Source organism: Podarcis vaucheri, assembly GCF_965113315.1.
Source record: "Podarcis vaucheri genome assembly, chromosome: 8".
NCBI lineage: Eukaryota > Metazoa > Chordata > Lepidosauria > Squamata > Lacertidae > Podarcis > Podarcis vaucheri.
This window is the reverse complement of record NC_138766.1, coordinates 20,908,446-20,933,551: the sequence shown is the minus strand read 5'-3', so window position 1 is coordinate 20,933,551 and position 25,106 is coordinate 20,908,446. Positions and strand designations below refer to the sequence as shown.

The following is a 25,106-nucleotide window of genomic DNA, read 5'->3' as shown; positions in this document are numbered from 1 at the left end:
GTTAAGGCCAATGATCATATACCACTCTCACCTTCATACAACTCTAACCATGTGAAAGGTGACCACCTGAACAGACTCAGAACCTGATTATTTGTGAGCTGCTTGTTGTGTTACATTTGCGTACCAAGGCCCCATGACCTGTGGTCCCCTAGTGGATAAATAAAACACACGAACAAGCAGATTTTGGTTTATGAGTTCAAATGGGCCACAACGTTATTGGTTACAGATGTGAGGGGTTTGGCTTAGACATTGGGTGAAGCCTGGCTATATCTCGACTTCTGCCCGCCTGCTGGGAGTCCAACTAAGGGTAAACCACCAATAGGAGCTGCCCTAAGATCCTTATATCAAATAGGGGCATCCAGAGGGGTCCCCATTAGGGTTGTCCCATGGCCCTAGCCCAAGTCTGGGCATCGGACAGGATACAGAACCCCGGATCCCTTTAACATGATACCTTTAATGAGGAGGGGCGGGTGAAGTCTACAAACTCCCCTCCACCCAAACAAAGGCTTACACAATGCCTAACCTCACAAAGTTGTGGTGATTGCTACGAGGTAGGCGAAAACCAAATGGTGGAGCCAAGTTGCCAAGGGGAAAAAATTCCTGCCCAGTCCCAACAATAGGGCAACAGACGATTACTCCATAGAAAGGTTGTAACGCATCAAAGCAAAAAAAAGGGCAAGGAGTGTGGGAGTTATGATGAACAGTGTGAGAGGATGGCCTCCCTGCTGCACTGGAGGTTAAATTCCCTGCAGACGACCCCTCCATTGGCGCTGATTGGTTGGCAAGGGCCCCACCCAGCGCCAACGGTGCAGGGAGGCGACAGTGGGGAGCACGCCAGTCTCCAACCCTTGGCTCGAGAGCCAGTGTGGTGTAGTGGTTAAGAGCGGTAGTCTCGTAATCTGGTGAACTGGGTTCGCTTCCCCGCTCCTCCACATGCAGCTGCTGGGTGACCTTGGACACTTCTCCGAAGTCTCTCAGCCCCACTCACCTCACAGAGTGTTTATTGTGGGCGAGGAAGGGAAAGGAGGATGTTAGCCGCTTTGAGACTCCTTCAGGTAGTGATAAAGCGGGATATCAAATCCAAACTCTTCTTCTTCTTCTCCAACCCTCAGCTGGGTTACACAAGGCTTGAAGCCCAGCTGCAATGCCGCCCACCAAATAATTTAAGCAGACTTAACACATCAGTAGAGACAGAACTTAGCTTCCAGATTGGCTTTTCTCACACTTGTTTTTGTGAACACAAACACCCACTTGACATACACAAATCATGAAAATGTATGAAAAGGAGACGCACAGATTTTATTTTCTACTCACCTTTTCATAGGTTCAGGGTCACCAACTTTAGTTTGCTGTATAACCCTGACAATTGAGGTATGAGAAAGACAGGACAATAGGCAGAAAATGGTAGAGTAGGTGACGACTGCCTCAAGTTGCCATGCAAATGCTTCTGCCTCTTTAATGGGACATGCAAACATTTGCATGACAGGACTAGGAAGTGGAGCACAAACAGTGAAAGATAACAGAATATGGTCTTGCAGGCTAAGTTACCTCTTTGTGTAATTTTCTGTAGTAGATCCTGTGAAAACCGCCAAAGGTATCAGTTTACTTTATTTCTTCTCAAGCTAACACCTGTTTTGGCACCACATTCAACTGCGTTATTAAACTGCGTTCCACAAAGCGTGTTCTCCATAACCAGAGAGCACGGGTTGCGGTTGGGGAAACATGCCACCTTGCCATGACTAGGCAGATTTGAGAAAATCCAAGCCTGTTAAAGGGTTAATATTGGGTTGCTGGGGAGTTCTGTATGTTGCTAAATTCAGAGGAGGGGTAGAGTCTATAAATATAGGGAGCCAGGGGTTGGACTTCCTCTTGGCCGTTTTGCTTTCGGATCACATGGAGCACTTGGACAATCTTCTCATTGTCTGGTTACATTCCTTTATTTCTTTATTTTCCCCTTCTTTTTAATCCTCTCTAGTCCCTTAAATAATTTAATTCCCCCCTTTTCCTGTTCAATTTCCCACCCCACCCCTTACCCTGCCCTGTGGGAAGATTCTCCCTGTATCTGTGGCTGGCCTTTCCCAATAGGGAGAGAGCCCCCGTTAGGGGCTTTCTTTTGCAAAAAGGTTTCCCCCATTTCTCTTGTTGAAATTGTGGGGCTAGTCAGGGCTGTTCCCAGCTTAGCTGGTATCACTTTCGTTTATAGTATCCCCGAAGGTTGGCTTTATGGCTCCCTGTGCCTCCAAGGACTATGAGCACTCTGTATATGCTCTTGAACTATGCTGTTTCTGAACAAGTTTAATTTCTTTAAGTTTGTTTTGCCCTGATAGTGGCGACTGCCATTTTGGAGATGAGCCATTGTGGCTTAGTGGCTAAAGTGCAGGACTAGGACCTGGGAGACAGGGTTCATATACCCCTCTTAGCCATTGTTATAACAAAACAAAACAAACTGCTCCTTAGGGGCTATTCTGTTGCTGGGTAGTTCGGCCCATTTGTGAAAAAAGAACTTTGGGTTTCTTGAAGGGGTGCTTCCCTCTAAAAGGGCAAGCAGGGGTACCTGGACAAGCTGCGGGCTACCTCAACTCTGCTATTTCACTGGAAACATTTATGCCTGGCCTAGCAGGTGATCCTAGGGCTTTGCCCTATAATTCAATGGCCTGGAAGCGTTTCTGGCCTCAATAGTGTCCCCATGTGGTCCATGAAGCATTGGTTTCACTGGGTCAGCGGATAGTGCCAGTAATGCCTAGGTTGCAGGATTGGTCCCTGTATGGGACAGCTGCATGCTCCCCAATTGCTTAACCTGGACACTTAAGTCCTTTTGGTGGTTACCTCACTGCGAGGGATGTAACGGGCGCCATGTTTGCAATATGCAACTGGGAGAAAGCACCTTTGCGTGCCCGCATTGCAGTTTGCTCTGTGTGTTGCAGAGCACGGCGCTGCACGGGCTGCAATTGCATTGCATTGCTAGGAGATTTGCAGTTGCATTGCACGGAGGGTGTGTGCATTGCATGGAGTGTGTGTGTGCATTGCACGGAGTGTGTAGTTGCATTGCACGGAGCGTGTAGTTGCATTGCACGGAGTTTGTTGTTGCATTGAACAGAGGGTGTGCAGTGCACGGAGTGTGTAGTTGCATTGCATGGAGTGTAGTTGCATTGCATGAAGGGCGTGTGCATTGCATGGAGGGTGTAGTTCTATTGCACAGAGTGTGTTGTTGTTGTTTTTTGCATTGCACGGAGTGTGTGTGCATTGCACAGAGTATGTAGTTGCATTGAACAGAGGGTGTGCAGTGCACGGAGTGTGTAGTTGCATTGCATGGAGTGTAGTTCATTGCACGAAGGGTGTGTGCATTGCAGGGAGTGTGTTTTGCATTGCACGGGGTGTGTAGTTGCAGTGCACGGAGGGTTTGTGTGTGCATTGCACGGAGTGTGTAGTTGCATTGCACAGAGCGTGCTTTTTGCATTGCACGGAGTGTGTAGTTGCATTGCATGGAGAGTGTGTGCTCTGCACGGAGTGTGTTTTTTGCATTGCACAGAGTGTGTGTCTGAAAAGGAAGCTGGCTTGGCGGCAGCTTGGTTGGGACTTCTTTAGGGGTTCTGGCCAGCGTCGGCCCTGTAAATTTACATATCATGATGGCAGCACAAGATGCCCCCTGCCCAAGCGGGGGCTGGAAGCTGGCAAGCAATAGCTCAATACCTTTTGCCCATAGTCCCATTTTATTTAGGGATCCAGTTGGATATCGTTGCTAAAACATACCACTTGGCTATGGAGAAGCTGTCTGCCTTGAAGGAAGTTAATTTGTAATACTTCCTCTGTAGCAAGTGATGCTTCACCAGATCCGATCTTGCTGGGTCACTTAACTAATCTTCCCACTAGGCCAGGCTGCCTAGATTTCACCCCTCCCATATCCAAGAATCTCCTGAGGAGTCTGCTGATTCTCCAGAGAGGAGGAGGCGTGTTCTGGTCTCTACTTATTCTGCTTCAGCACCAAGTCAGTCAGTCAGTCAGTGTCGGAGAGGGAGAGAGACTGAGTGTTAGAGATCATGTGTAGAGATAAGGTTGCTGCTAAGGGCAGCTGCAGACACTCAGTGCAGTGCAGCATTTATTTATACTTAGACCTATTAAGCTCTGTATATAGTTTGTATAGTTGTAGATAGAATAAAGAAGATATTCTACAGTGCTGCTCTCTGAGTTGTTTATATACTCTGCTAGACTCTGCTGTGCTGTGTGACGACTGTCTTTTTGTTGGAGTGAATCCGGTGCTCACAACTCTTAAGCTGTGAGTCCACAGCACTTTGACCTGTTCCTGTGCAGAAGGTGGTCTCTGGAAGTGCTACCCAGCTCGCCTAGCCCAGTTGGGGCTGAAGTGGATGAGTCCAGTTGGTGGCACTGGCTCAAGGGCGATGCTGATAGAGGTCCCCTTACCTTTGTGTATGCCTACCAAGTGTGGTGAAGGCAGATATCAGGCGATGGTGGCAATTCCTGAATGTATGCAATAGTAGTTCGCCATGGCAGGATACCTTGAACCCGCTCAGGGATTTTCAGGTTCATGCTGGTGCTGCTGGATCTTTGCCCTTTGGTTTTTATTTCAAGGGCTGCTGGTGTGCAAAGCTATGGCCTCAAGCCTGGTGTGGTGAGGCAATCATGTGACATAACTTTTCTTGAGTTTCCCCCATTGTAGTAGCAGTTCACATGTGGCCCGAGGAGTTCAGTGACCATCAGATCTGCTTTTGGTCTGATAACCAGGTAGTGGTGAGCGTCTTGGCAAAACAGTCCTCATGCTGTAGCACAGTCTCTGCTCCTCCGCTCATGCTTTCGAGCTGCGCCACTTAAGGTTTAATATTGTGCTTTCTACTCTCCAAATTACGCTGACACTATCCGATTTTCAGATGAAGCGCTTCAGATCTTGGGCTCCAGACTCAGCTATTGCCAGACTTTTCCAGACCTGTGGCATTTTGACAACAATTAGTAATTTCAGAGAGCGGCAGCTTCCGTTTCCCCTTCTGCTTTTACCTCTTATGGGAAGGCCTGGATGGATTTCTTAGCCTTAAGCTGGCAGTTCTCGGCCATTCAGGAAAATTGGCCCCCATCCTCTGAGCAGATCCTGCAGTATTTGGTCCACCTGCTGCAGATTGGGCATGCGGTTATAACTATCCGAATTCAGTCCGCTGCAATGTCTGTTACATTGAAGCTTTATTTTTCAGAGACCCTTGTATAAAGTTTGCAGTGCGCAGGGCCTTGGAAGGTTGGAATAGGCTCCAACCTCATAGGACAGTGGGCAGGAAGTCGGTCAATTTTTACCTATGCAGTATCTGCAACAAGTTAAAACTTGTCTGCGGGTTAAAGATCTAGGTGAGACTCCTTTCAGTAGTCCACTGCATTTTCGCACTGAGGGTTGGGAAAATGGTTGTTGGAGCCAGCACGGGGCTGAGAGTCTGGAGGCTTATTGCTTCAGGACTTTTCCTTATCCTTTGGAGCTTGTCATTAGAGTTGGTAACTCTAAAACAGACTTAGTGGGCAGGAGTGCCATAATCAGGCTTCCCGCCACAGGTGAGGAGGGCCCTTGCCCCGTTATGGATAACAGAATATTTGGCTTTTTATTCCCTGGGGGCTGGCCCGCTCCTAGTGCATGAAAATGGGTTCCCGTTAGCCCAGCATCAATGTGCTTACGTCGTGCACCAGTTATTACAGCCTGCGGCTTGCTTACCGCTGAACACTCCTCATTCCTTACGATTAGGTGCTGCTGCAAAGGCTGCACACTGGGGGCCTGTCAGTAGACAGGATTGTGAATACGGGTCATTGGAAGTCTGACGCTGACAAGGGTTATATCAGGAAGTGTCACAATGATGTCTGTGCTGATGCTTGTCTGTTGTTTCCTTTTTTCATAGGAGCAGCTGTGCACATTTGGGCCACAGCATTGTACGTTTTATTCCTGGGGTGTCTAACGAAATTGCTGATGCTCTGTCCCGTTTTCAGATGGAGCGGTTCAGACTTCTGGTTCCAGAGGCACGGATACGTCCGGAATATTTCCCGGATCATCTCTGGAACCTTGGCAGCAATTAGTTTTGCAGGGAGTAGCGGCTTCGGTTTCCCCTTCTACCCTTAGATCTTACAAAAAGGCTTGGACCGATTTTTTGACATTTTCGCGCCAGACAACCTCTAATTTAGAAGGTGTTCCCCCCACCTCCTCGCAGGTGTTGAGTTATTTAGCACATTTATTTCAATTGGGGTGGGCAGCAAGAACTATTAAGATACAGGTGGCTGCCATTGCCTTTTTCTGTAAGACATTTTATGATAAGGACCCATGTGCGAGGTTTATTGTGCGCAGGGCCCTCGAAGGCTGGGGCAGACTTCGTCCATCCCAGCCAGCCTCTCGGTGCCCCATTTCCTTTGATTTGTTGAGCAGGATGCGCAAGAGGCTGAGGGTGGTGTGCTGGTCGGGGTACGAGGCTCGCCTTTTCTCGGCTGCCTTTTCTATTGCCTTTTTTGGAGCTATGAGAGTGGGTGAACTGGTATTTGAAGACAACAGAGATGGTCGTTCCAGGGGCCTTTTGCTCAGGGATGTGCAGCTAACCCCCGCAGAATTGAGAGTCACAGTCAGAACTTCTAAGACTGATCAGAAGGGTAGGGGTGCCGTCATTCGTCTCCCTGCTACGGGAGAGGCAGGCCCTTGCCCTGTGAAGGATGTCAGTAAGTACTTAGCAGTACGCGTCACGGGTGATGGGCCTCTGCTTAGACATGAAAATGGGTCGCCCCTAACGAGACGCCAGTTTGCACAGGTGATGCGTAAAGCGATTCTCGCTTGTGACGGCACGTCAGATGGTTTCGCCCCTCACTCCTTTAGGATTGGGGCTGCAACAACGGCTGCTCATTGGGGTTTGTCGGCCGCCAGGATAAAGGATTTGGGGCGCTGGAAGTCGAATGCCTTTCGGGGCTATGTTCGCTAGTACTCTCGGACTCTTATACTGTTTGTTTTTGTTTATCTCAGGTCTGGCGGCTGTTCGCATCTGGTTGGTAGGGCACAGCATCATCCATTGGGCTGGTGTCGCAGCACGGCAGTCCAGGCTGGGTCCAGGTCTCGGCTTCCCTCCACATGTGCAGCTGTCGTGGCTGTCCAGGCGGGGTATGCGCTGGTCTGAGTTCCTGCCAAGGATTCGGAGGCAGGTGCTGCTGGAAGGGCCGCCCACGGCTATCGTGGTGCAGCTGGGTGAGAACGACCTGGTATCCGTGGACTGTCTTTCACTTCGTGCTGCAATTTTGAGTGACTTGGAGATGCTGCGAACATTGGTGCCGTCAGCTAAGATATTTTGGTCTAAGCTATTGCAACGCCGCATTTGGTTGGGCAGTCGTTGCCCGGCAGCCACAGAAAGGGCCAGGAAACGCATCAATTCTGCGGTGGCTAAGAAGATTTTTGAGTTGGATGGTGATGTGATTTCCCATCCGGCGATACTGTTTCAAGCTACGCCCCTTTTTAGGGCTGATGGGGTGCATCTTTCTGCCTCTGGGAACGAGGCTTGGCTAGGTGCAGTGGTGGCTAAGCTAAGGGCTTGGCTGGGGCTGTGAGTGGTTTGGCGGTGAGCTTGAGGCTCCATGGCGGTTAGGCATTGGTTAAGGTGGTTCTTGGAGGGGTAAGTGCCTACCCCTCCAAATGATGCGAAGGGAATTCCGTTAAAGGAATCCAGGGGCTTGCCATTCTTTTCGTCCTTGTCCCTGGCATTGGACTTGGGCCGTGCAAGCCCCAAAGGAACATGAGGGTGAGTAGTGAGGGACTGATGCCCAGCTTCATTTGCTCACCCAATACTTGTTTCCCACTAAGGCTTCCGCTGGTGTCCGGAATGCCTCTGGCTTCCGCTGGTGTCCGGAATGCCAGCTCTGTCCCTGAGGGCATGGACAGATAGTCATAACCAGTGCCTAAGCAACCACTCACATATTTTGTATTTAAATAAAGTTGTGGCCAAAATTATGCCAAAAACCCAAACAAAAATTGATGTGTGAAGTGTGAATTATTGGGGGGTGGCAACTGTGGGACTCAACACGCAAAGCGTGTTCTCCATAACCAGAGAGCACGGGTTGCGGTTGGGGAAACATGCCACCTTGCCATGACTAGGCAGATTTGAGAAAATCCAAGCCTGTTAAAGGGTTAATATTGGGTTGCTGGGGAGTTCTGTATGTTGCTAAATTCAGAGGAGGGGTAGAGTCTATAAATATAGGGAGCCAGGGGTTGGACTTCCTCTTGGCCGTTTTGCTTTCGGATCACCCGCCCTCCCTCCCTTTAATAGGAGGTTTTCCTGATCGCTTGACCTTGCTATTGCCTGTCATGGTGTCGTCCGCCTTGGTGCGGGGGCACAGTAGGAATTTTGCCATTGGCTGATTGGCTGGTGCCATTGGTTTTCGCCTACTGCGTAGCAAATCGTCACAACTTGTAAGGTTGGCGGTTAGGCATTGGTTAAGGTGGTTCTTGGAGGGGTAAGTGCCTACCCCTCCAAATGATGCGAAGGGAATTCCGTTAAAGGAATCCAGGGGCTTGCCATTCTTTTCGTCCTTGTCCCTGGCATTGGACTTGGGCCGTGCAAGCCCCAAAGGAACATGAGGGTGAGTAGTGAGGGACTGATGCCCAGCTTCATTTGCTCACCCAATACTTGTTTCCCACTAAGGCTTCCGCTGGTGTCCGGAATGCCTCTGGCTTCCGCTGGTGTCCGGAATGCCAGCTCTGTCCCTGAGGGCATGGACAGATAGTCATAACCAGTGCCTAAGCAACCACTCACATATTTTGTATTTAAATAAAGTTGTGGCCAAAATTATGCCAAAAACCCAAACAAAAATTGATGTGTGAAGTGTGAATTATTGGGGGGTGGCAACTGTGGGACTCAACACGCAACTACCTATTACAAGTTGCCAATGAAATTTTGCAGACTTTACAGGTTCTTCACCAGGTGAAACATCTGAGTAATTTCAAGGGAGACTCTTCTAGAGTTTGGATAAAGCTTTATTGTTATGGCTAGTCATAGATATGTAAAAAAGGAGATTTAAAACACACACACAGGAAGAAAAAAAACCCCACCCAACAAACTTGTGATCCAAAATGTGCAACTCTGTTACTATAGTTCACAAATCCTTCTAATATTTCTTCATGAAATCAATTGACGTTATGTTAACATTCACCATTAAATTAATTCTTCAGTCCTTCAAGGATGGTAAACAATTACATATTGATCTCTGGATGTCTTGTGTTTTCATGACTTATACATTTGAAGGATGCCCCTGGTATTAAGTGAAATAAGTTAGAGGCATTTCTTAATGCCAAGCTGCCTACCTCAATCTAAGCTATTTAAATGGCTTTTGTTCATTTTGTAAAATCAATGAGCACTTACTTTCCCAGTCATGTTGCACCATTGAAGTGAAGGAGAAGTTGCCTTTGTATTGTTGGTTTGAGGCCTGCTTTTCAGACATACAGTATTTCCTTACATTATACAAAGCCAAATCTTATATCGAAAATGTTGACTGTAATATCAGTGTACGCAGGGCTCAGATGAAGGTTTAACAGGGGCCAAAAAGAAAGGAAGGAAATCAGTAGTAAATGCAACTTTGATGCCAAGTGAAATTAACATGGAAGGGGCAGTTTCAATTCCCAGCATCCACAAGTCCTGTCTTCAGCATCCTGTTGCCTGACCGCAGGCTGGTGCAGCAAACACACACACACACACACACACACACACACACATCCTAGGAGTGTAGGAATCTAAGTATTGAGTTAAAAGATAAAATAGATATGGTAAAATAAAAGAAGAATTCCCTGGATGCCTAGATCCAGTTTCGGGGGCAAGTACTCTTTGGTCAGGGAACTCCAGCAGAGATTCAAAATTGCAAAATATGCAGCAAAGCAAAGCATGGAAATATAGGCTGTTAGAAGGGGACATTTTAAAAGTCTTCCAAAGTTCCCCAGTCCCCTATAAATAGTTACCTGTTTGGTAAGTTAAAATTGTTTACTTACGCTGACCTCTTCAGAGGTCAGATTCATGTCTTTTTAGATTCATGCCCTTTTCCATACAGCAAGAAAAGATAGGCACTATAACTTAGGTTCTAAAACACATTTCTGGATTATTTGCCTGGAAACACAAATATGGCTTGCTTAAGCCATATGGAGCATCCAGCTTAGACCTCCTCACTGGTAGAATTCACATGGTGGAAGGGAGAAGGCTGAGGAGAAGTGATCTAGCTAAGCCTTGGCAGGACAGTTTGCTCTATGGTCTTAACTCCTCCATGCATGAATTAGATTGAAGTATGTTGGATATACGAGGCTGATTTATCACACAAGGAATGCACAGGTGGAGAACCTGATGTGGGATGTAATCCATTGGAGCAGTCAAATACAACATTCCTTGTTTCCCTAGAGTGGGCACAGGCAGGGGGATGTTACTCCAGTCAGTATAGCTTCCTGTTCCACTGGTCTGGAGTGTCCTCCCCCTGCATGTGACCAGGGGGATGGGTCTGACCCTGGCTGACTCCATAAAAGAGCAGAGTCACACAGCCATCTTTCTCTCTTGATGCCATGCTGCTCTCCTGCAGCCATTTTGTTCTCTTGATGCTGTTCTCTTAATGTATTTTGCTTTCTGCTGGCTCTTAGCCAGCAGCACATGGGCTCAATCTCCATAAGGGATGAACTTACACTATGTTGTGTAACTACAAGCTAAAGTCTGCCTTCAGGGGTCATACTGTGAACTGAATGTGAGTAAGCATCTTGTTACTTTTAAGGAAAGACTCTTCTGTCTTTATTCTTTTAAGAGGGATCAAAGGGGACACCAGGAATAAGACAGTCTCATCAAGCCAGACTGGATTGCTTAACTAAAGAGATTTGAATGAATCTGCAAATTAGCATCCTGCTGTATTGAGGGGAATCTGCTCTGCTTGAGAGCCAGTGTAGTGTAGTGGTTTAAGAGCGGTAGTCTCATAATCTGGGGAACCGGGTTCGCGTCTCCGCTCTTCCACATGCAGCTGCTGGGTGACCTTGGGCCAGTCACACTTCTCCGAAGTCTCTCAGCCCCACTCACCTCACAGAGTGTTTGTTGTGGGGGAGGAAGGGAAAGGAGAATGTTAGCCGCTTTGAGACTCCTTAAAGGGAGTGAAAGGCGGGATATCAAATCCAAACTCTCCAAACTCTGCTACATGACTCACTAGCGTGAGTGAAGGAAGGATAATATTTAATCAATCTATCCTACTATCCTTCTCACAATCTCACACCTGAGTCCCTCTAGGTGTTGCTAGGCTCCACTGTCCACCATCCTTGACCATTTCCCTAACTAGCTGGAACTGATCAAAGTTGGCATTCAACACCAATCTAGAGGGCCATATCTTCCTGTAGGAGTGGATACATGATTGCAGACTCCAGCTCCCAGGTTGTCTGGGATTTGGTAGCAGTCAGCTACCATGATGCTGATGGGTAGCATTATGTCAGCACAGTGCACAAGTGAAAGTCAAATCTCATGTCCTAAATTGGTGAACAGCACAGAAAAAAACACATATTAATAAAAAAACATGCAGTGAGAAATTATATCTTGTTTTCACTCTTTCTCAGTCACTACACTAAAGCAGTGCCAAGATATTTGCCTTTCTCCCTTAATATTTTCCAGAATTGTTCCTGACATGACAAGAATTGAGAATCTGCCAAGCTTGATTTATTGGTATATAATTAGAAGGGTAAGACACATTATTCAACTCCCCAAACAAAATTCAAATATCTAATTCAAAGAACCATCACCTGAGCAGCTAGAAGCTCCATCTGCATAATGAAATCCCTTGCTGCCTTTTAAATATCCAGGAAATGTAATGAGGACATCTCAGAATTAATAAGAAAGCCATTTCACTATTAGTTGTAATATCTACTGTAATGCCTTTAGCAAAACAGTTCTTCTTTGCTAAACAGAACACATTTTAGAAACAAAAACAACAAAAAACCTGAAACATGAGAGCAAACACTAATTTTGGCATTAGCTGGAAGGAAATCAAAATAAGACGGATTTCAAAAGAAATTGCATCTAACAGTGTTAAGCTGCATTCAAAGTTCTTCTCTATTTGGCATGAGAGGCGGGGCTGGATGAGGCACACATGTCCCTTAGGCTGGACCAAAACAGGTCCACCACTCTCCACCTGTGGAGGGATGCCAACATCACACCTCCTGTGAAGAACTCTCTATTTCAGCCACAAGCACAATTCTCACTGGCAGTGCCCCACAGAATTTTCCCAAACGGGTTGTTCCATAGGCAGGGGAGGTGTTGAACCAACCAGAGACCCACCAGATCCCAAGCTGGTATCACTGCCATTACTTGATGGCATCAGACTCAATCCAGGCCTACTTGCTACACCAACTCCAGTTAGAGTTTTCCCTGTCCCCACAGGTTTCTGCCCCATCTGGCTTGAGCATCAGGTCTACACTTCTCCAGTAAGCCCCACTGCTAACTAGCCAGAGTGAGGATTGCTGTGTCCAGTAAGAACTCTGTCCCATAGTATGGCTGCTAAATATGTTGGGTGGCAGTATTAGATAAGAAACAATATGAAAATAGGTATAGACCAGGGTTCCTGAACCTCGGCCCGCCAGATGTTTTGAGACTACAATTCCCATCATCTCTGACCACTGGTCCTGCCAGCTAGGGATCATGGGAGTTGTAGGCCAAAAACATATGGAGGGCCGAGGTTGAGGAAGCCTGGTATAGACAAAGTTAGTGGCTGAAGGATTGAGATGACTCGTTTTATGTCCAATCCTGATATATAACTTATTGTGAGTTCCAACAGATGCAATCCTTGTTCAAACATAGAAGGCCCTATAAACAACAAAAGGCGGTGAAATGTTATCCAAGGAAGAATAGAAATATTGACGTAAATAAATATCAAAAATAAAAGTTGACACTATTCGGGTGGCAGATAAAAGTGCATTCATATTTCATTTTTTAAAGTTCAGAAAGCAGTAAATCAAAGAAACATTTGAATATTTAAAATCCGCTCATATAGACGTCACTGCATAATCCAGGAGGAAGGGAAATTCTGTTTTCTGTCATAGGTGTATTTATATCATTCCTTAGATGACTCGGTGCACCATCCATTCTAAACTTAATACTCATCATTGACAGGCATGAACAATGCTAAGCTGAACCCAAAATTTGGGCCTAATTCATGCATAAAAGAGAATTAATGAAGTCAAGACAGAAAAGGCTATCAATGGCTCCCATCCATGATGGTTAGGCTCATAATGCTTCTGAAAAAGCGTGTTCTCCCTAAAATGAGAGCATGTGTTGCGGGGGGGTCTGCCAGGCCAACCCTCTGTTGCCAGGCAGGTTAATGGTGATTGCCTGAAGCAACGATTGGATGACCGGGTTGCTGAGGCAAATTGCATGTTGCAAATTGGGTGGGTGGGACCACTCTGCTTTCGCTTTCTCTTTCACTGAGTGCATCAGACCACCCGCCCGCCCTGTGTTCCGGTTGACCTTGCTATGCCTGTCATGGGGTCATCTGCCGTTGGGGCAGGGGCCTAGTAGGAATTTTGTCCATTTGGCTGATTGGCTGGTGCCATTTGGTTTTTGCCTACTACTTAGCAATTTGTCACAACTTGTAAGGTTGAGGTTAGGCATTGGGTATAAAAATTGGTGGAGGAGGAGTCAGGATAGGCTGTGCCTGCCCCTCCAGTGGTGGTGTGGAAGGGAATTCCGTTAAAGGAATCCTGGGGCTTGCCACAATTTCGTCCAGTCCCTGAAATGGGACCAGTACAGAAAGTCAGTTCTGTCCCAGGCGGGGGGACAGAAAGTTATAACCAATGCCTAAGCAACCATTCACAGATTATGTATTTTAATAAAGTTGTGGCTAAAATTATGCCAAAAACCTTAAACAAAAATTACGTGTGATTTGTGATTTTTTTTTGAGGGGTGGCTTGGGGACCTCCACACGCAACTACAAAAGGAAGAAAATGATCTTGTGCTCAGATCCTGCTTTCAAGTTTCCCGCAGACATTTGGTTGGCCACTGTGAAAAGCGGATCCTCATTTGGATGTGCCATTGGCCAGATCCAGCAGGCTCTTTTTATGTGTTTAGACTGTCCATAACAGTTAGTGTTGGGCAATGAGGTATCAAAATGAAATTTAGTGCAGGAGACTTATGGAAGCTGATTGAATTTGATGCCCCTTTCTTCCAAGTGGAACATGTAGGGAAGATCCGCTTGCCTGAACTAATTTTATTGGGACGGAGTCTGAGGAACTGAGGCAAATAGTGATAACAAGAGACCCAAGTTCTAGGCCTTGTTGTTGTTGTTGTTAATTGTTAATTGGTGCCCGACCTTGGCAGACCCACTTATTTTGTTTAAGGGAACCATTTTCTGCAACAATTTAATTTCCCCTTTGATAATTTTGAAATGCATTTGCTGGGGAGCTGAAGATGGGAGAGTACTGTTGCAGCCCTGTTTAGGGAAGTTTTTCATGTTTGATGTTTTATCAGTTTAATAATAATAATGATAACAACAACATCATCAACAACAACATTCTGTTGGGAGCCACCCAGAGTGGCTGAGGAAACCCAGCCAGATGGGTGGGGTATAAATAAATTTATTATTATTATTATTATTATTATTATTATTATTATTATTATTATTATTATTATCTTGTGGGCTTCCCATGGCCATCTGGTTATCCACAGTAACAGAATGATTCTGACCCAAATGAAGTTTTTGTTGGCTGCAGCAAGGCCTTTCTTATGTTTCTACACACATTTAGGATAATAATTTTGTGAAAAGGGAAGGACATGGAAAATGTACCGTATGTGGTATTTCTGTGAGGAGGGATATCAAGAATAAAATCGGAGACCTCAAAATGAACACTGCTGCACACATTTAAGATAATACTCTAGCATTTGTTTGTTAGATTTATATTTGACCTTTCTGCTGTTATGTTGAAGACAGCTATCCCCCTTCCTCTTCATTTTTGTCCTTTCTAAATTGCATTGTAGCCTAATGACTATTACTAACAACCCAAAACTGTGGTAGCAGGATATTACATAGTACCATATAAAAAGGGAAATAGATGAAAGGTAGTAAGAGAAAAAAATGGTGGCACATCAACTTAAATAAAGAAATCCTTATTTTCCGAACTGGCATGGATGGTGAGCAATCAGCAGCAAAGTCCAAATATATATATATATGGAAATAAGACCCCACCAGATGACATAAGACCCCATCAGATGACATTAAAACATTCTGGAGCCTCTAGGTTTTCCATTGCTGGGTTATTGAAATCCTAGCTGCAGCTAACATCCATGTCCAAAGTTCATTAGAGTCAGTGCTTTTTTTTCTAAAAAAATGTGCAGGGGTACTCTCATTTGACTCAAGAAAAATCACCATTTAATAGTTCAAATTGGGAAAAATAAATACACTAAATGGACAAAAGTACAAAGATTCACAAAATGTTTAGGGGTATGCGTACCCCTGCGTACCCCAGAAAAAGCACTGATTAGAGTGACAAGCTTTCATGTCACTAATCCAGATATTTAGTAAGGACAGTTGTGGGGAGGTCTGAGCAGGTGATTTAATTATTTTAGATATTTATTTCACTCTTCTGATACGATTCCCCAATTTGTCTCCCATCCCCATTTTCAACAAGTGCAGGAATCTCTCTTTAAAAATTCAGATATTGGAATTTAGGTTGGTGGACAAAAATTGATCACCACCATCCATTTCAAATATCAACCCTAGCTTAACTAGGACACCCACTTTTCAAAGGAGGGATGCAAAATAGATTGCAAGAAGTGAGACATTAAATAAAATGTCACTGTGTTGAGTCTTCCCGTTCATACCACCTTTTCCAGTATAGTACTTTCCATCCCTGTTTCCCTCAGTTTTCCATGCTCAGTCCACATTTAATTTTCTTTGATTCCTCCACCCTAGTCACTTCTGAAAACTTTGGCTTATTTGTTTGTAATGCAACATCTCTTTTGAACACTGAGAAATTTAGATGGAACCTGGTATGCATGTCCTGCTTCTGGAAAAATATATTAGCGTTGCCATATTTCAAAAAGTGAAAATCTGGACACAAAAGCTGTTGAAGTTTTTGAGCTGGGGGGGGGGGATTCACCAAAAAAAATCAACACTTCTGAGATTTTTGGGGATTCCACCAGGATGCTGTTTTTGATGGATGAATCCTGTTGTATGACAGCCGTATAATATAGAGCAGAACACAAAAATTCCCTTTGGCTCTGAAACAGCACCATGGAACTTGGTCTATATATATTTATGGCAGGGATGCTAAAGGAATTCCACATTGTGAATTCCTATGCAAAAGATGTAATGAACACCTTTTGCTCTAATGCGCAGATCAGAACTTGGTTATCCAGCGGATTTCTCACTTCTCTGAAAAGTTCCAACAAAATTCTTAGCAGTTTCCATGTATCAAAATGTACACTTAAATGGTGCATTCTATGATAAAGCAATCATTTAGACACATATTTTATGAGAGGTCTTTAAAATAGAAGAATTTGATGATGGTGGAAATGAAATTCAGCTATGGGTGTTGTCATGAATGAGCCAGCCACCAAGGAAGGTTTGCAGCCAACCCCTTCTGAAGGGTTGCAACCAGATCCCAGTGAAGGTTTGCAACTAGCTGAAGAAAGCTGCCAAGAACAGAGAGGGTTAACTGCCAGGCAGGATGAGCATCAGCGAGTGTCCACTCTCCCGCCCCTTGGAATGCCAGTGGTTAAGAGAATGGCTGGGAGTGAGCCGGAACCCAGCCAACACTCTACTGGCACGAACAGAGAAGGAAGCAGTTTGTCAGAACAGGAAGAGATTGGAGCTGAGCCAATCCCTCCTTAGAATAGGCTAAGGGGAGGGCTATTAGTCCGGAAACAAGGCAAAAGGCACAAAGTGAGAAAGTTCAGTATCTTCTGTAACTGGAAGGAGTCTTCAGAAGGGTCATCATGATTGGTGAGACTGGCGGCTTGTTAGAGCCATCCGGAGAACTCTGTTTGTTTTTGCAATAAATCTTCCTTTTTAATTAACTACGCTTGCTGTGTTATCAAGACAGGAACCGGGACTTCTGACCGGTATGCGAGTGTACTTCCTTCAAGCTCTGCACATGCTCGCTCACACGCACACGCGCATGTGCTTATTTGTTGCAGTACTTCCGTTCAGTTTTAGTTTTGATAAGAATGCATGAACAATGGGTACAGTGCTCCGGGGATATTTCTTTTGCAAAGCCAACTGACATCGCACAATAATGTTTTGGGTCATTTGCACTGCATTGTCTTCTCAACTGCAAAAATCACTGCTCAAATTGTGCCCCACTATGTGAACGTTTGAGCCTGTGACATGATTTTAAAGCTGCATTGGGGGGTATATTCTGACACTCAACAATGACAATCTGTATAACACACTACAAATTTGGAGCCAATAGCAATGCGATTTGCCGTGTGTCCTATTTATTTACAGTGTTTTGAGTGCTCTCATACTATGAGATTTCTCATATCAAATGCTTCCATTTTCCCACTTCCAAGTGAGTTTGGATATATTCAATAAACAGCACAAGGAAATAAGTATTAAATGTAATCTTAAAACCACAGGCAGATATTTTATTATAAAAAAGCAGCAGAGAATTTTATCAAATCTTCCACAGAAATCTTTAGTAATGAAAAAATCAAACAATAAAGTACGGGGGACATAAAAAAGTAATATCTGTGTATGAACATAGCAAGGAGATAAAACAACATTGGAAATTTACAATATAAACCAGCTGAATGCTGCTTAGCTATACAAATCCACAACTTATTTCCTATAGGCTTTTGTTTTATTTCCTATCCCACCGGTGAGTTACGATATACAGTATTAGAAGCTCAGTCTTCTTTTGAGGTTTTTTAAAAATATATAAAGAGATCCCACTTCAAGCAGGAGGTGTGTCACACCTAGAAAGTGGATTCTGAGAGTGCTTAGTCTTAATTCTTTATTGAATTTAGAACAAAATGGCCCCATTATAGATCCCCTTTCCCATGATAGACTGTTCTGCTAGATACCATGTTCTTGCTCACATGTTCTTAAAGAGACAGAATATATGAGAGAGAGAGAAAGAAAGAAAGAAAAAGGGAGGGAGGAAAATGAGACACACATCGAGACAGAGGGTAGATCTACACACAGGGGCGAAAACGCTATAAATAAGTCATAAATTAAATCGTTATAACAAAAGAAAAAACTCTATGTAAAATCACATAAAATGTTTTTTGCTCTACTTCTGCATGTGGTGTTGCATGTTTAAATGTTGTTTTTTGACTAATGTAGCTGAGTCCAGACTCAGAAATATATTAATTTCTGTCCTGTCCGTCTAATGCCTATGTATAAAACATTACACCTTTCTACTCTTCTCTGAAATTAGTTATTTTCTATTTTTGACGGGTGAGGATCTCTATTTTGTATCTACTTGGCCTCTTCGGGAGATGCCAGGGATTTAATTTACCCATTCAGTTGTTACTCCAGGCATTTTGGCGACCATTCTTCTGGTCCTGGCTGATCATTTTGTTTTGGCCCATCATTTTGGGGCTTTATTGGTCTGGCTCTATGCCTGGTAATAGATTCCCTTCTGCCAAAAGAAATAGTTGTTGCTTTTTCTTGTCTTTCTTTATTTACAATTGGCTTAGGAAAAAGTGCATTTTCGCCTCTTATTGCATCTTGCTGCAACAAAGTTTGAGACCTCTCTGCTTAAAGTCAATTTCTCTTGGATCTGTTTGTGGCGATTGTTTCCGAGTTTCTGTGCAATATGATTAATTTCATTACTCCTAGATGCACGGATCCCCTTTAGCTCTTGTTGTTTCTACCCAAGATCTCATTATCTCCTGGTTTCCAACCTCCTGGATTCATAACATGCCTTTCATTGCTGCATGTATTTTACGCATAAAAATTGAACTTTTTTTATTGCTCTGGGACTGATTTCAAGAGAGATGAAATTTAATGTTTTGAAATATGCAATAAATTATCACATGCACAAAGGGAACGTTGGGCATGAGGAGAGAAATGTAAAGCCACACAAGAAGGCAAAATATTATTATTTATTATTTATTATTTGGGAGTGCATGTTTGAAACCATCCATTATCAATTCGGAGTCACTGCTAATTGCTGCCACTGTGTGGAAATCTTAAAATGCTTGGCTGGATGTCATTAAAATAGCCAGAGGGCCAGTTGAAACTAGTTGACAGCTCATTTGCAAGCGGCTGGAATCACACAAGACTACCACCAAGTTTGCTCTTTGGCAGCACTGCTGCAGAGATGCTTCTCTGCATGAGCTTCTACCTTACAGGTAAAGGCCGCATGTGATTGTCCCAGTGAAATTGCAATGAAGTACATGGTCATGGCTGCTTAAAACTGGGACCTTGTTGACCAAAAAAATAAAATGGTACCCCTGTGAGAGAACAGCTAAGCCACAAACCTAGAGGCAGGCCCATGCAGTTCTAAGGAATTCACTTCAGCTTATGAATCTGCCTTGTGTCAAATGAAAGAAGAAGAAGAGTAGTTTGGATTTGATATTCCACCTTTCGTTCCCTTTAAGGAGTGTCAAAGCGGCTAACATTCTCCTTTCCCTTCCTCCCCCACAACAAACACTCTGTGAGGTGAGACTGAGAGACTTCAGAAGAAGTATGACTAGTCCAAGGTCACCCAGCAGCTGCATGTGGAGGAGCGGGGAATCAAACCTGGTTCACCAGATTACAAGTTCACCACTACACCACGCTGGCTGAATCAATGAAATCAGTGAAATGAAATCAGGCAGATGGTTGTCCAAAGCCACAGACAGAGGTCTTCCTTAGCATACCCTTTGTCTTGCCAAATGCAAGGTGGTTTTTTAAAAAAGAGATTCGGAAGTAATACAAAACACAAGTGAGTGAGAAGATTAAAGATGTTATTCTAAGCAGCAAGCAATATATACATACCAAGCAAGAACTTCAGTCTGCCATTTGGAAGCCCTCAAGAAGCGGCAAAGTGATTCCCCCAGATAGCCTCAGTTTGCATGGCTCTGCAGCTGTCAGTCCGTGCAATCTGTCAATTCTGCCCCAAACCATCAAATTTATAGATAGCTAGCCTGTGTGTTTTATCCGACCAGCTACGTGCAGATACTTTATTACTGGCTATGTGCAGATTATTCATTAGCCACCTCCTCCCAATGCTTCACTTTCCCAAAATAATGTCCAACATCACAGAAGGTACTCATCACTATCACTTCCTCCTAACTGATTAGGACATTATAGGCTGTTCTCATGCCATCAAAGAACTTAGGTAAAATACCCCTGGATGGTTAAGTCCAGTCAAAGGTGACTATGGGGTTGCGGCACTCATTTCGCTTTCAGGCCAAGGGAGCCGGCGTTTGTCCACAGACAATTTTCTGAGTCATGTGGCCAGCAAGATCAACTGCTACTGGCACACGGAGGGCTGTGACGAATGCCAGAGCACACAGGAACGCTGTTTACCTTCCCACCACAGTGGTACCTATTTATGTACTTGCACTGGTGTGCTTTCGAACTGCTAGGTTGGCAGGAATTGGGATAGAGCAACGGGAGCTCACCCCGTCATGGGGATTCAAAACGCTGACCATCCAATCAGCAAGCCCAAGAGGCTCAGTGGTTTAGACCACAGTGCCACCCGCGTGCCTACATCAAAGAGTTTAAGAGACAAGGAGAGGGGGAAGGAACAGAGGCAGGAAGGGGGCAACCAAGTCAGATCACGAACTCCTCGAAATAAAATTTATCTTCTGGATAGATTGCCCATACAGCCTTACAGATCCTTTCCAACAAAGATTCACGTACCAGAAACTCCCTGCATGCAAAACTACCTTCTTCATGTGCCTCGTCCTTGAGAGGTCTGTAGGATGGCAACATGAGAATGGGCCTTCTCTGCAGTGGCTCCCTGTCTGCGGAATGCTCTCCCCAGGGAAGTTCACCTGGTGCTTTCTTTATACATCTTTAGGCACCAGGCAAAAACGTTCCGTTTTAACCAGGCATTTGGTTGATTTGATTGACATCCTATGACCTTCTAAAATGTGGGTTTTATTGAAGGGGTTTATTGAGTTGTTTTTATTTTGATTATGTATTTTGTGGTTTTTTATATTTTGATTTTATTCTGTGCACCATCCTGAGACCTCTGGGTATAGGGGGGTATATAAATTCAATAAATAAAATAAAATAAATAAATCAGGGATGGCTTACCTGTAGCCAGTGGCGTAGCGTGGGGGGTGCAGGGGGGGCCGGCCGCACCGGGCGCAACATCTGGGGGTTAGGGTTAGGGGGCGCAAATCCACGGGTTAGGGGGCACAAATTACTTGCCTTGCCCCGGGTGCTGACAACCCATGCTACGCCACTGCCTGTAGCTCTCTAGGTATTGCTGGCCTATGAATCCCACCACCCCTGACCACTGGGCATGCTGGCAGGTAGGTAAGTCAGATATTTTTGAGCTTTTAGTATGCCTTGCAAATGCACATGTACATAGCCTTCAATCTGTTTTGCATTGCTTTCTCAGCAGATATTTTGCATTGTATCCAATTTTGCTATATAATGTTCACTGCTGTATCTTTGATAACACTGGTGGGGGGGCATTTTTATTAATTGGTCCATGAGTTATCTACTTTTCTTTCCTCCCATTTATTTTTTCAGTACTGAACCAGATGGGGGAAATTCTCGTTCAGTATACGGTCTCTATACTTTTATAACCTATAGGAGTTATGGGAAGAGGACTTTCATTCTGCACAGTTACACTGTGAGTCTCTGACTCACACACATTAAATAAATGTGACTGTTAAAAAAGAAGAAGATGATATCCCTGGTGAAACAAATCATGATGCATGCCTGGATCGAGTTTTCTCCCTACTTAAGGTGAACATACAGCACAAGGAAGACTTATTATGCATAAACAGACACTGAGCTGTCAAAGGATGAGGAACCTCAAGTGCCAGACTAATATTTTCAGATGCTTGGGGAATCAGGCAGAGACTTCAGACATATTCTAAGGCTGTGATAAATAATTTTCTCTATCAATCGCTCTTCAGGTGCCTTCCGATTCTCCTTTGTAAATTACTATTTTATCTGGCAGGAAATGATGCCTTGAGATTTTTCTCTCACTCTTTACAGCTGGGAGAAGAAAGACTCCTTGGAGAAGCCATGTGATCGGCAGAGGGATGCAACTAACAGCTGCAGCAATGCCCTTGGGATACTGGCAAAAACAAGCTACTTCTTCTGAAAGCTGATTGGCAGTTTTGTTCTAAATCCCAGCCGTTCAGGGCAGTCATATTTGCCCAATCACTATGATGGCTTTATTTCCCCCCTACTCCAAGAAGAGTGGGAAACCTCAGGCCTGGAAATAAATACTCCAGAATCACTGAGTAGGCAGTTACAGCATAGCACTGCAAGTGAACAACCTAATCCTGTATATATTTAATGTGAAGTAAGTGCCACCATTCTCGATGGAGCTTACTTTGAGGAACATGGGAGCCGGTGGTGCTGTGGTCTAAACCACTGAGCCTCTTGGGCTTGCTGATCAGAAGGGCAGCGGTTCGAATCCCCATGATGGGGTGAGCTCCCATTGTTCTGTCTCAGCTCCTGCCAACCTAACATACCAGCGCAAGTAGATAAATATGTACCACTGCAGCGGGAAGGTAAATGGTGTTTCCGTGCGCTCTGGTTTCCATCACAGTGTTCTGTTGTGCCAGAAGTGATTTGGTCATGCTGGCCACATGACGCGGTAAGCTGTCTGCTGACAAACACCAGCTCCCTCAAACTGAAAACAGAGATGAGTGTCGCACCCCTTAGTCAAATTTGACTGGATTTAACCATCCACGGGTCCTTTACCTTACCACTGAATTTACTTCCACATAAGCATGTTTGAATTTGTTTAATGAGTAAATATGTGCTACCTTCCAACAGATGAAAATAAAAATATTTGTCATTCCCCTCAAATGACCCTCTTCAACCCCCCCCCCCACTTTATGTTTCCCACACCACCAGCACTTCATTAATGGGACACAGCACACATGCCTTCCACTGTCCTGAGAAAACACCTTAATCCTGATTTTATTTTATTATTCGGTCGACCAAAAAGAAGTATACATGCTGTCAGGGGCTGGGCAGAGGAGGAAGTGTGGTGAAGACTGCCTTCCCATCCTTATCCTTCCAAGGAGGAGGAATAGGAAGATATACAACAGGGGTGTGCGGAAGGTCACAGTTCAGAGGCAGATGAGGGGGAAAGTTGGGAAATTATGGGAGAGAAGGAGCAGGCAGAGCATGAGCAGCAGCTGGCTGATAAGTTGTCACTAGAAAGCATTCCAGGCCCTCCATCTCCCAGCACCTGGCGAGCCTTAAAAGTAGGAGAGCAAAGAGCTCAAAGTCTTCTTCTTGGTGGAAGATGAATTCAATAATATGAAGAACTATCATTCCTATGCTGGACCACAAAGCCATCATCCTAGCCCCCTCACTTGCAAAGCTTAGATCCTCACCTTACTCATCCAAATCTTATTCCTGGTTTCTTATCTTCTTCTTCTTGGTTATTTTTTCAAACACAGGGAAAAGGCTGCTATAGAGTGGATAAAGGAAATGTGGTTATATGAATCAGTCCCAAAGTCACACATAAAGTTGGTTATTTGATACGTACAGGGTTGTGAATGTATATCTATTGGCCTCAACTTGATGGGTTGCAAACTGGCAAACCTATCTAAAACTTTCCCTCAATAGTAAAAGTTAACATATTTCCCCAAATAAAACTATTCATCACCTGTTATGGTGATCCATCTTGACAGTGCTGAGATGCAGTCTGACTGTTACCTGTTTTTGGCTTTACCAAGACTTTAAGCATATCCTCTTTGTGACATCACACCTGACATCCGAATGGCATGTTTGCATTCAACCTAGACTATCTCCATGCCAACAGCGATGCCCAGTAAACTTCTGCAACCAAGTAACAATCAGCCTGACTACCCAGTTGTTTCTCTCTAGACTATTGGATGTTTATTTGTTGCTCTCATAATCAAAGGTTGAAGAAGAGTTGTGTATGATCTGAAAACCTGCTTCCACTGTTAAAGAAAACTTATTGTCAGGGACTGGGCAGAGGAAGAATGGTGGAGACCTCCTCTCTATCCTGACCCTCCCAGGAAGGAGGAAGAGGGAGATAGTATAGATTTACAACAAGGGTTTGAGGGAGGTAGCAGCTCAGAAGCAGATGAGGGGAAAAGTTGGGAAATAATGAGAGAGGAGGAGCAGGCAGAGTTGGAGCAGGAGCTGGCTGACACGTTGTCACTAGAAAGCATTCCAGACCCTCCATCTCCCAGAACCCAGGAAGCCTTAAATGTAGGAGAGCAAAGAGCTCTAAGACAGAGGGCACATAGCAGTACCCCTAGAGGAGGTGGTGATGATGATGATGAATGAGGAAGTTGGAAAGACGGGGGTGTGTGGAAATTCACTTGGGACAACACCATTATCCAAGAGGCTGGCTTCTATAGCTTCTCTAAAATTTGAAATAAAAAAGGACTGTAATAAAATTTTGCTTGTCTTTATACTTTTCTGGGCAACCAGCCGGGAGCTGCTGACAGCATCCTGACACATGAATAGATTAGATGCAGACATACAAAGGTGTGTGTTTTTTTAATGCTCATTGCGTTCCACTCTGCTCCCCCTTTCTTCCCGCCTCAGAACAGGCGTGTCATGTGGGGCTGGACCTCAGTGGTGGCAGCCTCTCCTCTTCCTTGTCTGCTCTTCAGCAGCCACTTCGAAATGCCCAAGGGAGGAGGTTGGCAGCAGCAGCCATGGAGAGGCAATGGGATGCTTCCTCACTGCTGCTCCTGCACGAGACAAACACCGGTTCATCTTCCTCTCTGGGCTTAGCAGAAGCACTGGTGGGAGAAATAGGGACACTTCAGGATCAAATCAGAAGCTGGGGTGACTTTTGTAATTCCAGGACTGTCCCTGGAAAATAGGGACACTTGGAGGGTATGATATGTTTAGATTACACTGTAGGTATCGGAGCCTTGAATCTAGCTCTCAGCATCATAGAATATCATTATCTTTGCCAACAGTTAGAAACTGAACAGCAATGCTGATAGAATCCAAATTTTTAGCATGTTAGTCCAAAATCT

The 25,106-nt window shown here is 44.7% G+C and overlaps 1 long non-coding RNA gene across 1 annotated transcript in view; it reads right to left on the bottom strand.

The window, feature by feature from the left end:
* Positions 1-23,850, bottom strand: part of LOC309538833 — a 379,365-nt gene extending 355,515 nt beyond the window's left edge. The window contains exon 1 of the long non-coding RNA XR_014222360.1: positions 23,750-23,850. This is a non-coding gene — a long non-coding RNA (uncharacterized lncRNA). The remainder of the gene's footprint in view (positions 1-23,749) is intronic.
* Positions 23,851-25,106: the final 1,256 nt, after the last annotated feature.